Source organism: Centruroides sculpturatus, unplaced genomic scaffold (genome assembly GCF_000671375.1).
Source record: "Centruroides sculpturatus isolate CEXI.00-Female unplaced genomic scaffold, Cexi_2.0 scaffold1916, whole genome shotgun sequence".
Lineage (NCBI taxonomy): Eukaryota > Metazoa > Arthropoda > Arachnida > Scorpiones > Buthidae > Centruroides > Centruroides sculpturatus.
The window spans coordinates 25298-45194 of NW_019386278.1; the positions used below are offsets into that span (position 1 = coordinate 25298).

The window sequence follows — 19897 nt, forward strand, 5'->3', positions numbered from 1 at the left end:
TTATATATAAAATAGTAATTGATAGTTTATTTTATATACTTATAGTTTTGAAAATACTTTTATAAAATAAAACTGAAGATATTTTTTATTGTTTACAAGAACAATTGTAATTTTTATAAAAGCCATAACAATTTGTAAAGATACTTTTAAAGTATACAAAATCTCTTCAGCTTTATCTTATAAGATTTGCATGCAAAATTATAAGAAAGTGAACTATCAATTACAATTTTATAAAAAAAAAAACTGAAGATAAGATATTTTGTATTGTTTACAGATTTATTTGCTCTAACAAAATTACAATTGGTCTTGCCAATATTAAATTTAAAAATAATTCTTCTTTCCTTTCCATTATTTTATTTAATTAAATAAAGATAAGCTATAAATGTTAAATTTATAAAAATAAAAAATTTATGTTAATTTAAATGTTTCTGATTAAAAAACTATTGAATTTTTAAAATAAATTTGATTTAGTGAATTATAAAAACCATATTTAAAGCTTTAGATAAACCAGAATATTTTTATATTGTTTACAAGATTATTTGCTTATATACAAAATTATAACTGCCTTATAAATATCAAATTTACAAATAACTCATTGTTTGTTTACATTATTTTATTGACTTGAACTATAAATATTATTTAAAATTTTTCTAGTTTGTAATAAAAATATTTTTCAATAAAATTTACATTGGAAATCAATACAAAATTTATACAAAATATATAAAAATTAAAATTGCAATAAATGTATTTATTTTTAAAGTAAACATATATTGAATATAATATTTCCACTTAAAATACTCATTTCTCTCTATGTATTGACTTTATTTTCCTTTAGATAAAATAGAGATAATTATTTTTATTTATACATTCAATCTGAGTGAAAAAGTGATTTAGATTAATTATTCTAGAAATTATATTTATTATTAAATCTTGCACTGTTTAAGTAAGCAAATTTTGAAACTTAAAGCTATTTCTTATGATAATTGATCTTTTCTAGGGGGGAAAAAACCTCATTTTTCTGCTTATTTGTTGAATTATGAATATATTTTTCTTTAGATATATCATCTCACTGAAAAGATTATTTAACAAATCACTGTTTGAATATTCAGTATTTTCTACATTGAATATTCTATTTATTAAATGTTTGTAATGTTTAAATAGGAAAATTATAGAATATTAAAATGATATAAGATTGAATATGATAAATCACTTTTCGAGAAAATGCAGAAATTAATTTAGTAAGTATAATAAATCTTTATTTATTATTCTATTATTTTTTTATTTTTTTAATGCTTTTATCTTGATTGATTTATGAGGTACTGGTAGATATACCAATTCTTTCAATAGTGAACATATTTACACGATTCTTGGAAACTGTTGTCATGACAACGATTGATGCTGTAATATATGAAGAAGTGTTGAATGTCTTTCTAAAATAAACTGTAGAAATTATTTCCTTTTCTATTATAAGCTTGCATCTTGATTCAAAACATTATAAATAACTTTTAACTGTAAAAGATTCATTATGAATCTTATATCATTTACATTTATATTACATTCCTTTAGGCTATAAAGATGCGGAAATATATTTAATATTTATTTTTAAAAATTAATTACATTTATATTTAATTAAGTTACATAATTTTATGAAATTTTATATCCAATTACTTCAATATTTTTAAATATAATTAAGTAAATCTTGAATCAAGATATAGACATTTCAAGGATTCTCTTTCGAATTTATGGAGAATATCATGTTATCATAGGCGGATTAAAGGGTTGTGCACAGAGCGCATCCGTATCTCCCTTTTGGGGATTTTTCTTGAGTAAAGCCGGACACCTGAGGTAATAAAATATTTTGTAAAGCATATTATTTCCTTACTGCACCCCTCTCTAAAGATTTTTGTAAACGCGATTACATAATATAGATATTTATTTCCTAAAATATAAAATTAATTTTAAAAAAATAAAGCATGAAAGTTAGTTTAAAATATATTTTAATTAAATTATTTTTTAATTAAGTAATAAAAAAATGCACATTTTGAATGATTCTTGCCTATTTAATTTATACGGATCCTCATTCAAAACCATGGAGAATATTGTTATATGTTAGAAAACAAAAATCTGCTATTTAATTTTATAAATATCAATTAATTAATTAAAAAATATAAAGTGAAAATCTTAAATGAATCTTAAAATTAAGTGATTTTTATGTATTAGAGATACAAAAATTTGAAGGATTCTTACACAAACTTATGGAAATTATGTTACAGATATTTATTTTCTACAATACAACTTAATTAAAATGATCACATAAAATTCAATTTGTTTATTGACTTAAGAAATTTTTATTCTGGGGAGAACACAAAGGGAACAAAAATAAGTATAATTGAGTTAGCATAATAATATTTAAGATATTTAAACAGAATTTACAAATTTTACAAATCATTAAATGAGGAAACATAATAATTAGTAGAAGAATTTAACAAAATACTTTGAAAGAAAAGAGATCAATACTGATCCAATTTACTAAAAATAACTTTAACAAAATTTATTTTGCTTAAATATTTGTCTGTAACCTGGATTTAAAATATTTCGTCTTAAGTTTTCAAACTTCTTATTTCATAATGAGAAAAAATTAAAACATTAAGATGAAGTGTACTTTTTGACAGTTATAATGTAAATGTATTTAATGTGATTCGTAATCGAGATTGCCTCTTAGGGAAGATTGTAATGATAAATCTAAAGTAAAGCAGTATCTTACTCTTTTACTTTGAAGGGAGAGATAAAAAAAACCACTGAAGTCAGTTACCTCAAGATCAAGTTTTAAGAACTGCTGAGCCTATCAAACAGCTAGACTTTAATAGTCCGTATCAGATATTAAAGTTAGATTGAAACCTGCTGAGGTAATGCTCAAAATAAGAGCTTTAGAGTTTAAACCATTATGTGTTTTCTTATGGAAAGCAGATTTTTCTATTATTAACTATAAGTTAATAAAATGTGTTCAAGGGAATTATGAAAATTAAAAAATTTTTAATTATATTTTAATAATTTTTTGATTTAAACTATATACAGCACTTTCCATCTCATATTAATAGTGTTTTGCTCCTGTACATCATACTTTTCTTTTAACAATAAAGTCGTGCCGGGCATCTATCTAACACTTTTCGGGAAAAATTTTTTGCATCGAAACAACACGATTTTCAGTTGAAACCGAATGTTTGTATATACTTATTCGGGGCCTCCTGACCCTAAGATTTCCATATGTGGTCTTGACTTTTATATATCTCACTTCTTTCTCGAGATTAAGAATGGACAGACAGACCAGACAGACAAACGGATGACAGCAATTTTTTCAAATTGCAGCCCAATTAGCATAAATATTACATAAATTTAGCAAACGGATTTGCCGATTGCCATAAATAAGAAACTTTACTAGATGACTAAGTGATGAAATTATAAATATGACTCCTACATGTTTTAAAACTGATTTAAATCTCTAATTTTAATGTTAAAAAGTCAATATTAAAATATTATTTATCATTAAACATTTTAGATTGTTTGTAAAAAGATCGTTAGAACTGAGGCCAAAAAGAACCTCTGTATAAAGATCGACAGAAAATCTGTACAAGGATCGACAGGAATTTAAAATGTGGAGACTGAATATAGGTACCGTGCTCAGTTAAGTACTTAATCTTGAATTATTGTCGAGCCAACGCATCGAGAGTATCACGTGATACTAATTCAGTTAATGAGACTGTTCACTCAAGCTTTGTGCTACAGCTACGTTCCTGACTAGGCACTCTAAAGATCTATGGGGTAATAGCAACTTCAACCGAATCCAACACCCACTGTGTAAGCTTTAATATTGCTATCATTTTTTAAGATGTTTTATTTTACAACGGTACATAAACTACTGTATGTTTCTGGTGTAATCTCCTCCTTCATCCCTCCATATCTCTCCAAACTCTCTCCATCTAAATTCTTTTTTGATGTAACAGCTTGAGAAGTTACTATACACGTAGATATCAATAATTCACCATTACTTGATTGTTTTATTTCTAGCAACTAATGTTCGAATTCTGTTCGAATTTAGTACATTAACGTGAATAATTTATCAAATACATCTCTTTGTTATATATTACTGCTCTGATGATTTGATTCTGCTATTAAGTTATATCTTTCCTCAAACTATTATTATATATAATAATGTGTTAATAATAAATTGTCTTAGAAACGTTATAATCATTTGAGATTTATCAAACAATATTTTAACCTTTAATTTTTAAATTTATTAGCATTTAATACTGAGTACGTATATAATCATTAGTTTAAGATATCTATATTAATATTCGTTTATTAATTTTATATTTTATTATCGGGGCAAGAGAAGCTCCTTACCAAATTTTAATACCCTAAAAAAGCATTATAATAAAAATAATGTTAATATATATGATAAATATATTTTAAAATGGGCCTAATAAAATTTGACTAAAAGAAGCTTTCGTAATAGATAAGAAATGTAATGGAATGAATAATTTGTATCGTTAACAAAAGTCTTTGAGGCTCTTTAAAAATGATCCTAATAAACTTACTACTGTACAATTAATATGCCTTTTTCGTCCTTTTTTTTATAACTGTATTTAAAATTTATTTTGTATTACAAGTACAATCTATATATTAACAGGACTTATTATACTGGAATTATGGATGCAGATATTTAGTTTTACAGTTCAAAAATAATGTTCTTTATTTAGTTCACCTGAACACATACACTTTAAACATGTGTTTCGGACTTGCTCGTCCCTCTTCAGCAGGCCTTCCAACGACACTTTCTATAATTAACAACAATCAACAATAAAAACATTTTCGGTACAATTATCACTAAAACTAGTTAAGAACACAGACATTTCCCGACAATAAATATTTAAAAATTCTTACAATTTCTGTATTGCCTATCTTCACTATCCTTCCACCTACACTTACTATCCACAGCAACCATACGATTTGACACATTCCTAATTTTTTNNNNAAGTATATTTTAATTATCAAACGCTCAAGTATGCAATTATATCTTAAATTATAATAAATTTAAGTTATAATTGAACTTCTAGAACCTATAAAAATTAATTTAAAATATATTTTATAACAAATGTAAAGAAATTTTTTGAAAAATACTTTATATCAGGGCCTTCAAAGAAACTGTTTACAAATATTTAATTAATTTTTTAATAATAAATTATTTATTAAGAAATATATTCAATTTATGCTTGAGTAAATAATTTAAAATATAAATTCAAATTTAAAATATTAGGATGGATATTGAGAGTTATAAAATTGAATATTTGTTTCTTATTGAATCTATGATTTCCTGGAATCAAATTTAGAAGTTGGATAAACAACTAGGGCTTATTCTATAATCAGGTGTAAAATATAATTTTATTATCTCTCTTTGGGAAATATATTTTTAGTTTATAATATATGATATAATTAAAAATTGAGTTGCTTTAGATTTAATAAATAAATTTTAATAGGTTTTTAGTCGAAAATCTATTAAAGAATAGAGAATTATAAAAGAACTCAGATAAAAGACCTTCGCTCTGAGCTATGTTTAAAATGGTGTACAATTATTATATAAAATACTTTTTATAGAGGGCCCAACTCTAACTAGTTTCTATGATTAGGTATCTGATTTACAGCCCCAAAATTTAGACCTTTGTGTGAAAAACAGAATACGAAAATGATTTCAAGAATGTTTTTATTTGTTTTATTGATTTTATTTATATATTTTCTTAGCTTTCGGCGAGACTCACTCGAGTCCGGAGTTCAGATTTCGTTGAGTGGCCCGAGGACCGTCTCATTCTCTCTCAAGCTGAATTTAAACAAAAAATAAATAGCAAAACAAAACAATTAATTATAAAAATTGAAGAAACTCTAAAATTCTAATTTGATATTGAAAAATAAATAACTTCATTTTTTTACACAAAAATTATTAAATACGAACAATTATTTATTGTGACATCGTCACAATGCCGGCTGCAATTTTTTAATTATATTTTAATAATTTTTTGATTTAAACTATATACAGCACTTTCCATCTCATANTAATTTTTAATTGGGAATCTTCTTGTTCTGATTCCGATAGCATAATTAGGAACTGAACGATCCAGTTTTAGTAAAGATCTAATAATCTGTAGTTGAAAAGACTCCAATTTGTTTAAATTAGATATTAAAGCGCCCAAATTTGTGTAAATAAAGACAAAGGTTTCCTTCCCGGATCCAGCGGTTTTTGTCCTTATTTAATTACCGGTAATTAAATGTTTCAGAAGAAAGTGAAATTGCAATAGTATCTGATGGTCATAAGTACTAAATCTTTTGAAAGAATTATTATTATGACAATTACGATAATTTTAATGTAGTTATTATCAATTAAATTATATTGATTATGCTAAAAAGTGTGATTCTACATTATTACACTGCTGGTCTACTATTGAATTAATTCAGCATTGAAGAATCAGCACTTTTGTGCACTTGCTAACCGCCCTTTATTTGGGAGGACAATCCTCCATTGAATTGTATTGTCCTCCCGTCCTTCTTTTCAGCTCAATTTTAATAGTTGTTTTTAATTTTACTTTATCTGAAATATTACTGGCAGACGACTTTCCAATATTTTATTTTCTTATTCCAAAATAATAGTTTCGTCTTTATCACTCACTAAAGTAACAGAAAGAGAAAGATACTACTGTTAAGCAGAGTCAGAGGAGAAAATAACATTTTGTGACAGTGTTGCTCAACAGTTGGCAATAATTCTAAGATTGAATTTAAAATCTTATTTATGTATATTTAATGTTTTGTAATTAAAGTTAGTCGTTATATATTTATAACAAACTACTAGCTATTTTGTTATAAATATTCTCCATTGTACAATGTTCAACGTCCTCCTGTTTTGTACAGTAGCCTACTCTATCGGTAAATCGAACGTAGATCCAAATCATTCAGCACAAAATGGATACAAAATAATCGATGATTGTAAAACGAGTACTTCAAATAGTAAGTGAAAACAAAATTTACTTACATTGTCAGAAAATGATAGAGAAACTCTCGGAGAAATTGTTGTTAAACTTGTCGCTGCTGATGGGTTTACTGTGGATACACTTACGAAAAGTACTTTCATTAGACAGCAATAAAAGGAAAAAGGTTATTCACTTTCTGTGAACTCCAGTACTGTTGTAAATATAATGCATTACAATATAAGTAATATAATTATAACTGAAAGTAAAAGTGAAATTTTTTATCAAAACTGGATGAAGGACTTGAGAGAATTCAATCACTAGAAAACAGGATAACGGTACCTCGATATAAATTGGATAAAGGTAAATGAACCGTGTGCGTGAAGGTAAATTCTCAAATGTACCACATGAATGGAGGTAAATTCTCAAATGTACCACATAAATGGAGGCAAATTCTTGGATTTAGGAATGGTAAGAATTATTGGATCTTTTTCTGCAGCATATATTGAGAATGAAATATCGGCAAAATTAGAAAAATTTGACTTGAATAATCAGAAATTTAATATTGCATGTGTTACAGATGGTGCTAACACTGGTCAAATTTGGTAAATTAGTCAAAAGTGAACATTACTTATGCTACGCACTACATAACGGCATACATTTTGCTGTTTGTTGTTTTTTTTATAAACAAGTAATGTATTCAAGCACAAATATAACTGCAAAAAAAACGAATCGAACTCGGGAAAAAAACTCCGTGAAGATGAAGACAAGGAGAATGAGAATATGAACACAACAATAAAAATTGAAAATTTGATGACAATTAATGAAATTTACTTTGCTAATGAAACGAGAAGCAATCATGTAAATATCAATGAAACTATCAAGAAGATAAGAAGTATTGTAAAATTGTTTAGAAAGTCGCTTTTAAAGAATTAAATGTTACAAAATTATGTGAAAGCTGAGCATGGCAGTGATAAAAATGATTATTTTGGATTCAAGAACTCGATGAAACGGTTCGTTGGCAATGCTTGGGTGATTCTTAGAATTAAGATCTGTAATTTCAAGTGTTGATCGATATACAGCACTCGTAGATCATAAACAATCTTTAACGGATGAAGGATTTGATGACATTAAGGAAATTGCGTCCTGCTTGATTCTGTAAAAATTGACACAGAAAAATTATGCAATAAAGATGCAACCTTCAGAGGAACTGCTTATTTTTATAATAGAAGAGCGAAATCAATGAAAGTTATTATATGCTGAGAAATTGAAAAATTCCATAATACAAAGAGTTAACGAAATAAGATATATTACTTTGGTTAGACTCGTTATTTCTTTCTTGTAAATAATATTTTTCAAATAGCAAATGTACAGATAAGTCCAAATGACAAAAAGTTTCCTAATATAAGTGATACACAAGTAATTAAACTATAAAATTGGTTTCTTTCTTGCATTATAAAAATATGCCGGGAACTGCCAGGAAATTCCGGAATGAAATAGACCGGAAATTCGAGAAACAATATACAGACACTTGATTAAACAGATGAAATTAAACAATCAAAAAATATTTTTAAATTATTTAATTTTATTCTAGGAAACAAGTTATGCATTTTAATTTTTTTATTTACAAAAATTTTTTATTTATTTGTACAGTAATTTGCTTTAAACTTTTTCCTATAAAGTAATTGTAAAACTTATTTGTTATTTAAAGGATTATTTGCGCGTTTTTCAAGAATAACTGCCATCTACATGGACTAAGTGAGAAATTTTATATGTATGAAATCTATTATCATTCGAAGAATAATGAGAAAAAAGGTTTGAAGATCACTTATATACAAATGAATGATTATGTCGAGCGGTAGATTCAAGCCATCCACGACATTTGACAACTCACCTGGTAGATGGATTATCGCCCTAAACTTGAAAAATAGCCCATAAATAATGAGTAAATTTGGAGGCTAAGCCTTATTCCATTATAAATAAGTTAATAAAATGTGTTCAAGGGAATTATGAAAATTAAAAAATTTTTAATTATATTAATTTTTAATTGGGAATCTTCTTGTTCTGATTCCGATAGCATAATTAGGAACTGAACGATCCAGNACACGTAGATATCAATAATTCACCATTACTTGATTGTTTTATTTCTAGCAACTAATGTTCGAATTCTGTTCGAATTTAGTACATTAACGTGAATAATTTATCAAATACATCTCTTTGTTATATATTACTGCTCTGATGATTTGATTCTGCTATTAAGTTATATCTTTCCTCAAACTATTATTATATATAATAATGTGTTAATAATAAATTGTCTTAGAAACGTTATAATCATTTGAGATTTATCAAACAATATTTTAACCTTTAATTTTTAAATTTATTAGCATTTAATACTGAGTACGTATATAATCATTAGTTTAAGATATCTATATTAATATTCGTTTATTAATTTTATATTTTATTATCGGGGCAAGAGAAGCTCCTTACCAAATTTTAATACCCTAAAAAAGCATTATAATAAAAATAATGTTAATATATATGATAAATATATTTTAAAATGGGCCTAATAAAATTTGACTAAAAGAAGCTTTCGTAATAGATAAGAAATGTAATGGAATGAATAATTTGTATCGTTAACAAAAGTCTTTGAGGCTCTTTAAAAATGATCCTAATAAACTTACTACTGTACAATTAATATGCCTTTTTCGTCCTTTTTTTTATAACTGTATTTAAAATTTATTTTGTATTACAAGTACAATCTATATATTAACAGGACTTATTATACTGGAATTATGGATGCAGATATTTAGTTTTACAGTTCAAAAATAATGTTCTTTATTTAGTTCACCTACTACTGTACAGTTGTAAAAATTCGGTAACATATTTCGAGGCCTGAGTTAAATAATCTTATTGACCTCTTACGACAGGCCTGTTCATTGTACTTGTTAGTGTGTGTAGGTGCGTGTATGTTACTGAATCTTCGAGTGAGAATTGAAATGCTGTTGATGGTAATCACTATCCATCCTTAATAATATAAAATTCGGGAAATACTTTTTATATAGAGTTAGAAAAAACACTAAAACTATTAAATTAAAACATGTTAAACGATTTAAAAAGGTTCTTCTTTCAATATTTATAGTTCTCTTAGGTTTATTCGAAATTCGTTTAGTGATGTCGTGTGATCGATATAATCCTGTAAGAATTCGATTATTCAAGCAAATTCCCGAAATTCCTTACATGGAAAAGTTTCTTTACATTATGAATAAAGTAACTTTTAAAAATATTGGTAAGAATATTCTTAATTTTAAGTATTTTGTAACCTCTTTTCTAAACAAATTCCCGAAATTCCTTACATGGAAAAGTTTCTTTACATTATGAATAAAGTAACTTTTAAAAATATTGGTAAGAATATTTTTAATTTTAAGTATTTTGTATGACCGAAAACCATCAATCAAACTCAGCATTTTATACTTAACGAACTATCAAACCACATTCTATTGTTCAAAAATGTTTTATTGAACAAACATTTGTTCAATGTTTTCAACCTAATGCAATAGGTGATCTTCAGGAGTAAGCAAATTCAAAATGCCTTTAAAATGGAATATTTTAACAAAGGAACAGTTGAACTCTTATATTTAAATTTAAATCAGTTGTGGTGCTCCTTTTCAATTGTCATACTTATGCTCTTTGAGCCTAATTGCTAGATTCCTTTTCATGACCCAAACATGGCTCTTCTTTATTCCTAACTGCTGATTTTCAAATGGAATTCTGTATACACACCTGATTTTTCTTCATTTCTGAGCTTATCTTTATCATTTTTAAAAATACTGTATAAATTAAAAGCCCTTTTGAAAACTATTGTGGTGTGTTTTTGTTTGCCACTTGTTTCATAATGTTTCTGATGTTTTTATGAAACAAGTGACAAACAAAAACACTCCATAATTGTTACAGCACAAGTTATTATTCACTGCTGTACAAGTGTCATTGCATTTTTAATGTTGACTGATGAGGGGCTATACGCCCGAAACATGTAAAAGTGCCCGTATCAACTGAATAAAGTGGATAAACGCCAAGTGTTTTAATAATAACACAGTCTTGTGTTCAATAGTAAATAANTAAATATTTTTATACTGATATCGACTTTTTAATAAAGAAATGTTGGTAAAAATTTCTTATATTATTGAACGAAGCTTGAAACCATTAAATTATTTTCTTATCGGTTTTTTAAGCCACGGAACAATTCATTATTTTTACTTAAAACGTTCTAAGAGGAAGTAAATAAATTGATATAAATCTTATAAATGTGCAACACGCTTTAATAGTCTGAAACGGGAAGGTAAAAAGACTTAAATTCTAGTTTATTGCTGTTAATAACGATGAAATATAATCATAATTTATTTAATTTCTAATTTTATCACAAAATATATAGTAAATCCTAACTGTTACCACAAAATTTGTTATTGGAAAACCGTAATTCATCGAGACATCGTAAATCGAATTTTGCTTTGTCGGAGATTTAATGTAATAAACGGAAGTTCTGTTCTCCAAACTACGATTTTTCACTATATAATATTATACCAAATAAATCATAAGGAGAAAATTTATTATTGTGGTAGAGAAGAAGTCAACTGTATATTCTCTATGCGATTATTTTATCAGTGAACTTTGAATTACTATTGTTAAGAAACGAAAACTTTACAAGTATCATACACTGAATAAAAAGTCTAGAGGAAAAATATAATAGAAATTTATACCCTAACTTATATCTTAGTTTTATTTATCTATTACAGAATTAGTATAAAAGTTTTATAAATTAACTTATTAATTTCCACTTAAAATTATCAACGGCAAAGTCTCTTCTCATACATCATATATTCTCATAGATTACAAATCGATTATTCTGAAATATTGAATAGAAAACATAATTCTTAAATTAAAACAGGATGAGCAAAATGATACGAAGCGTAATATACAATTGTTATGGATCCCAGAGCACACATCACGCTTCATTTCTCTACAATTTATCCGATTTTATTCGAGATGAAAGTACAGTGTAAACCTTCGACATAAAAATCTCAATTGTTCTTTTTGGGAAACGTTATCATCTTTATTCTTACTTTTCTACGATTACGATCGTGTTTAAAGCTTTTCATTCAATAAAACGTGTAATTTCTTTCTTATAACTGAATCATTATTTGATATGAATATTCAGTTCTGTAATTTTCTAACTAAAATTAATTTTAAGCTGATCAGAACAGATATTTAAAACAGATCTTAGTCAAAAGGTCAAAAAGCAATATATTTAAAATTAATTTCTTGAATATTTAGTTTGAATTATTACAATTAAATTGTTTAAATAATACATACATTTTTAAAATATTCAAACATTTATTCTTATCATTCTATTGATTTTATGAATATTTTAATAAATGTATGTCTTTAATCATTAAAGTTTTATTGATACAAAATTCGTATAATTGTTTCTGATATATTTTTATAATATTTAATAAGTCCTGTTAATATATAGATTGTACTTGTAATACAAAATAAATTTTAAATTACTACTGTACAGTTGTAAAAATTCGGTAACATATTTCGAGGCCTGAGTTAAATAATCTTATTGACCTCTTACGACAGGCCTGTTCATTGTACTTGTTAGTGTGTGTAGGTGCGTGTATGTTACTGAATCTTCGAGTGAGAATTGAAATGCTGTTGATGGTAATCACTATCCATCCTTAATAATATAAAATTCGGGAAATACTTTTTATATAGAGTTAGAAAAAACACTAAAACTATTAAATTAAAACATGTTAAACGATTTAAAAAGGTTCTTCTTTCAATATTTATAGTTCTCTTAGGTTTATTCGAAATTCGTTTAGTGATGTCGTGTGATCGATATAATCCTGTAAGAATTCGATTATTCAAGCAAATTCCCGAAATTCCTTACATGGAAAAGTTTCTTTACATTATGAATAAAGTAACTTTTAAAAATATTGGTAAGAATATTCTTAATTTTAAGTATTTTGTAACCTCTTTTCTAAACAATTAACGATAAAATATTAATATAAATTAACAAAAGAGTATTTTAATATATAAAAATATCAAATATTTAATAAAATTTTATAAAATCTATAAAATAATTTTATATGTATATTTTTTTTTCTGAATTGACTTAAATAAACAAACGTTATTCGCTAATTTTTTTTAGTAAAAGCTCTTGAGATATTATTAAATATTTTTATACTGATATCGACTTTTTAATAAAGAAATGTTGGTAAAAATTTCTTATATTATTGAACGAAGCTTGAAACCATTAAATTATTTTCTTATCGGTTTTTTAAGCCACGGAACAATTCATTATTTTTACTTAAAACGTTCTAAGAGGAAGTAAATAAATTGATATAAATCTTATAAATGTGCAACACGCTTTAATAGTCTGAAACGGGAAGGTAAAAAGACTTAAATTCTAGTTTATTGCTGTTAATAACGATGAAATATAATCATAATTTATTTAATTTCTAATTTTATCACAAAATATATAGTAAATCCTAACTGTTACCACAAAATTTGTTATTGGAAAACCGTAATTCATCGAGACATCGTAAATCGAATTTTCCTATGTCGGAGATTTAATGTAATAAACGGAAGTTCTGTTCTCCAAACTACGATTTTTCACTATATAATATTATACCAAATAAATCATAAGGAGAAAATTTATTATTGTGGTAGAGAAGAAGNAGTAATTGATAGTTTATTTTATATACTTATAGTTTTGAAAATACTTTTATAAAATAAAACTGAAGATATTTTTTATTGTTTACAAGAACAATTGTAATTTTTATAAAAGCCATAACAATTTGTAAAGATACTTTTAAAGTATACAAAATCTCTTCAGCTTTATCTTATAAGATTTGCATGCAAAATTATAAGAAAGTGAACTATCAATTACAATTTTATAAAAAAAAAAACTGAAGATAAGATATTTTGTATTGTTTACAGATTTATTTGCTCTAACAAAATTACAATTGGTCTTGCCAATATTAAATTTAAAAATAATTCTTCTTTCCTTTCCATTATTTTATTTAATTAAATAAAGATAAGCTATAAATGTTAAATTTATAAAAATAAAAAATTTATGTTAATTTAAATGTTTCTGATTAAAAAACTATTGAATTTTTAAAATAAATTTGATTTAGTGAATTATAAAAACCATATTTAAAGCTTTAGATAAACCAGAATATTTTTATATTGTTTACAAGATTATTTGCTTATATACAAAATTATAACTGCCTTATAAATATCAAATTTACAAATAACTCATTGTTTGTTTACATTATTTTATTGACTTGAACTATAAATATTATTTAAAATTTTTCTAGTTTGTAATAAAAATATTTTTCAATAAAATTTACATTGGAAATCAATACAAAATTTATACAAAATATATAAAAATTAAAATTGCAATAAATGTATTTATTTTTAAAGTAAACATATATTGAATATAATATTTCCACTTAAAATACTCATTTCTCTCTATGTATTGACTTTATTTTCCTTTAGATAAAATAGAGATAATTATTTTTATTTATACATTCAATCTGAGTGAAAAAGTGATTTAGATTAATTATTCTAGAAATTATATTTATTATTAAATCTTGCACTGTTTAAGTAAGCAAATTTTGAAACTTAAAGCTATTTCTTATGATAATTGATCTTTTCTAGGGGGGAAAAAACCTCATTTTTCTGCTTATTTGTTGAATTATGAATATATTTTTCTTTAGATATATCATCTCACTGAAAAGATTATTTAACAAATCACTGTTTGAATATTCAGTATTTTCTACATTGAATATTCTATTTATTAAATGTTTGTAATGTTTAAATAGGAAAATTATAGAATATTAAAATGATATAAGATTGAATATGATAAATCACTTTTCGAGAAAATGCAGAAATTAATTTAGTAAGTATAATAAATCTTTATTTATTATTCTATTATTTTTTTATTTTTTTAATGCTTTTATCTTGATTGATTTATGAGGTACTGGTAGATATACCAATTCTTTCAATAGTGAACATATTTACACGATTCTTGGAAACTGTTGTCATGACAACGATTGATGCTGTAATATATGAAGAAGTGTTGAATGTCTTTCTAAAATAAACTGTAGAAATTATTTCCTTTTCTATTATAAGCTTGCATCTTGATTCAAAACATTATAAATAACTTTTAACTGTAAAAGATTCATTATGAATCTTATATCATTTACATTTATATTACATTCCTTTAGGCTATAAAGATGCGGAAATATATTTAATATTTATTTTTAAAAATTAATTACATTTATATTTAATTAAGTTACATAATTTTATGAAATTTTATATCCAATTACTTCAATATTTTTAAATATAATTAAGTAAATCTTGAATCAAGATATAGACATTTCAAGGATTCTCTTTCGAATTTATGGAGAATATCATGTTATCATAGGCGGATTAAAGGGTTGTGCACAGAGCGCATCCGTATCTCCCTTTTGGGGATTTTTCTTGAGTAAAGCCGGACACCTGAGGTAATAAAATATTTTGTAAAGCATATTATTTCCTTACTGCACCCCTCTCTAAAGATTTTTGTAAACGCGATTACATAATATAGATATTTATTTCCTAAAATATAAAATTAATTTTAAAAAAATAAAGCATGAAAGTTAGTTTAAAATATATTTTAATTAAATTATTTTTTAATTAAGTAATAAAAAAATGCACATTTTGAATGATTCTTGCCTATTTAATTTATACGGATCCTCATTCAAAACCATGGAGAATATTGTTATATGTTAGAAAACAAAAATCTGCTATTTAATTTTATAAATATCAATTAATTAATTAAAAAATATAAAGTGAAAATCTTAAATGAATCTTAAAATTAAGTGATTTTTATGTATTAGAGATACAAAAATTTGAAGGATTCTTACACAAACTTATGGAAATTATGTTACAGATATTTATTTTCTACAATACAACTTAATTAAAATGATCACATAAAATTCAATTTGTTTATTGACTTAAGAAATTTTTATTCTGGGGAGAACACAAAGGGAACAAAAATAAGTATAATTGAGTTAGCATAATAATATTTAAGATATTTAAACAGAATTTACAAATTTTACAAATCATTAAATGAGGAAACATAATAATTAGTAGAAGAATTTAACAAAATACTTTGAAAGAAAAGAGATCAATACTGATCCAATTTACTAAAAATAACTTTAACAAAATTTATTTTGCTTAAATATTTGTCTGTAACCTGGATTTAAAATATTTCGTCTTAAGTTTTCAAACTTCTTATTTCATAATGAGAAAAAATTAAAACATTAAGATGAAGTGTACTTTTTGACAGTTATAATGTAAATGTATTTAATGTGATTCGTAATCGAGATTGCCTCTTAGGGAAGATTGTAATGATAAATCTAAAGTAAAGCAGTATCTTACTCTTTTACTTTGAAGGGAGAGATAAAAAAAACCACTGAAGTCAGTTACCTCAAGATCAAGTTTTAAGAACTGCTGAGCCTATCAAACAGCTAGACTTTAATAGTCCGTATCAGATATTAAAGTTAGATTGAAACCTGCTGAGGTAATGCTCAAAATAAGAGCTTTAGAGTTTAAACCATTATGTGTTTTCTTATGGAAAGCAGATTTTTCTATTATTAACTATAAGTTAATAAAATGTGTTCAAGGGAATTATGAAAATTAAAAAATTTTTAATTATATTAATTTTTAATTGGGAATCTTCTTGTTCTGATTCCGATAGCATAATTAGGAACTGAACGATCCAGTTTTAGTAAAGATCTAATAATCTGTAGTTGAAAAGACTCCAATTTGTTTAAATTAGATATTAAAGCGCCCAAATTTGTGTAAATAAAGACAAAGGTTTCCTTCCCGGATCCAGCGGTTTTTGTCCTTATTTAATTACCGGTAATTAAATGTTTCAGAAGAAAGTGAAATTGCAATAGTATCTGATGGTCATAAGTACTAAATCTTTTGAAAGAATTATTATTATGACAATTACGATAATTTTAATGTAGTTATTATCAATTAAATTATATTGATTATGCTAAAAAGTGTGATTCTACATTATTACACTGCTGGTCTACTATTGAATTAATTCAGCATTGAAGAATCAGCACTTTTGTGCACTTGCTAACCGCCCTTTATTTGGGAGGACAATCCTCCATTGAATTGTATTGTCCTCCCGTCCTTCTTTTCAGCTCAATTTTAATAGTTGTTTTTAATTTTACTTTATCTGAAATATTACTGGCAGACGACTTTCCAATATTTTATTTTCTTATTCCAAAATAATAGTTTCGTCTTTATCACTCACTAAAGTAACAGAAAGAGAAAGATACTACTGTTAAGCAGAGTCAGAGGAGAAAATAACATTTTGTGACAGTGTTGCTCAACAGTTGGCAATAATTCTAAGATTGAATTTAAAATCTTATTTATGTATATTTAATGTTTTGTAATTAAAGTTAGTCGTTATATATTTATAACAAACTACTAGCTATTTTGTTATAAATATTCTCCATTGTACAATGTTCAACGTCCTGTTTTGTACAGTAGCCTACTCTATCGGTAAATCGAACGTAGATCCAAATCATTCAGCACAAGCTGGATACAAAATAATCGATGATTGTAAAACGAGTACTTCAAATAGTAAGTGAAAACAAAATTTACTTACATTGTCAGAAAATGATAGAGAAACTCTCGGAGAAATTGTTGTTAAACTTGTCGCTGCTGATGGGTTTACTGTGGATACACTTACGAAAAGTACTTTCATTAGACAGCAATAAAAGGAAAAAGGTTATTCACTTTCTGTGAACTCCAGTACTGTTGTAAATATAATGCATTACAATATAAGTAATATAATTATAACTGAAAGTAAAAGTGAAATTTTTTATCAAAACTGGATGAAGGACTTGAGAGAATTCAATCACTAGAAAACAGGATAACGGTACCTCGATATAAATTGGATAAAGGTAAATGAACCGTGTGCGTGAAGGTAAATTCTCAAATGTACCACATGAATGGAGGTAAATTCTCAAATGTACCACATAAATGGAGGCAAATTCTTGGATTTAGGAATGGTAAGAATTATTGGATCTTTTTCTGCAGCATATATTGAGAATGAAATATCGGCAAAATTAGAAAAATTTGACTTGAATAATCAGAAATTTAATATTGCATGTGTTACAGATGGTGCTAACACTGGTCAAATTTGGTAAATTAGTCAAAAGTGAACATTACTTATGCTACGCACTACATAACGGCATACATTTTGCTGTTTGTTGTTTTTTTTATAAACAAGTAATGTATTCAAGCACAAATATAACTGCCAAAAAAACGAATCGAACTCGGGAAAAAAACTCCGTGAAGATGAAGACAAGGAGAATGAGAATATGAACACAACAATAAAAATTGAAAATTTGATGACAATTAATGAAATTTACTTTGCTAATGAAACGAGAAGCAATCATGTAAATATCAATGAAACTATCAAGAAGATAAGAAGTATTGTAAAATTGTTTAGAAAGTCGCTTTTAAAGAATTAAATGTTACAAAATTATGTGAAAGCTGAGCATGGCAGTGATAAAAATGATTATTTTGGATTCAAGAACTCGATGAAACGGTTCGTTGGCAATGCTTGGGTGATTCTTAGAATTAAGATCTGTAATTTCAAGTGTTGATCGATATACAGCACTCGTAGATCATAAACAATCTTTAACGGATGAAGGATTTGATGACATTAAGGAAATTGCGTCCTGCTTGATTCTGTAAAAATTGACACAGAAAAATTATGCAATAAAGATGCAACCTTCAGAGGAACTGCTTATTTTTATAATAGAAGAGCGAAATCAATGAAAGTTATTATATGCTGAGAAATTGAAAAATTCCATAATACAAAGAGTTAACGAAATAAGATATATTACTTTGGTTAGACTCGTTATTTCTTTCTTGTAAATAATATTTTTCAAATAGCAAATGTACAGATAAGTCCAAATGACAAAAAGTTTCCTAATATAAGTGATACACAAGTAATTAAACTATAAAATTGGTTTCTTTCTTGCATTATAAAAATATGCCGGGAACTGCCAGGAAATTCCGGAATGAAATAGACCGGAAATTCGAGAAACAATATACAGACACTTGATTAAACAGATGAAATTAAACAATCAAAAAATATTTTTAAATTATTTAATTTTATTCTAGGAAACAAGTTATGCATTTTAATTTTTTTATTTACAAAAATTTTTTATTTATTTGTACAGTAATTTGCTTTAAACTTTTTCCTATAAAGTAATTGTAAAACTTATTTGTTATTTAAAGGATTATTTGCGCGTTTTTCAAGAATAACTGCCATCTACATGGACTAAGTGAGAAATTTTATATGTATGAAATCTATTATCATTCGAAGAATAATGAGAAAAAAGGTTTGAAGATCACTTATATACAAATGAATGATTATGTCGAGCGGTAGATTCAAGCCATCCACGACATTTGACAACTCACCTGGTAGATGGATTATCGCCCTAAACTTGAAAAATAGCCCATAAATAATGAGTAAATTTGGAGGCTAAGCCTTATTCCATTATAAATAAATATTAAACTAATTTTTAATCATAAATTATTTAATTAAAGCGTGAGAAATGCAGCTTAAACTTTTTATATAAGATGTGGCGTACGAGATAAAACAGTAAACTATAAATTAAATGATAAAATATTAATTTCCAAAGATTAATATTTTAAATATAATATAATGCTAATTATAAAAATGATGATAATAATTAACAAAGATTTTTATTTTATTATAAATTAATTCAAAATAAAGATAT

The 19897-nt window shown here is 25.4% G+C and overlaps 1 protein-coding gene across 1 annotated transcript in view; it reads left to right on the plus strand.

Annotated features, from left to right (window-relative positions):
* Positions 1-3739: 3739 nt before the first annotated feature.
* LOC111614378 overlaps positions 3740-19897 on the plus strand; it is a 28133-nt gene continuing 11975 nt past the window's right edge. Inside the window, exon 1 of the transcript XR_002754918.1 lies at positions 3740-3855. The gene's annotated coding sequence lies outside the window, so the exon portion shown is untranslated. The remainder of the gene's footprint in view (positions 3856-19897) is intronic.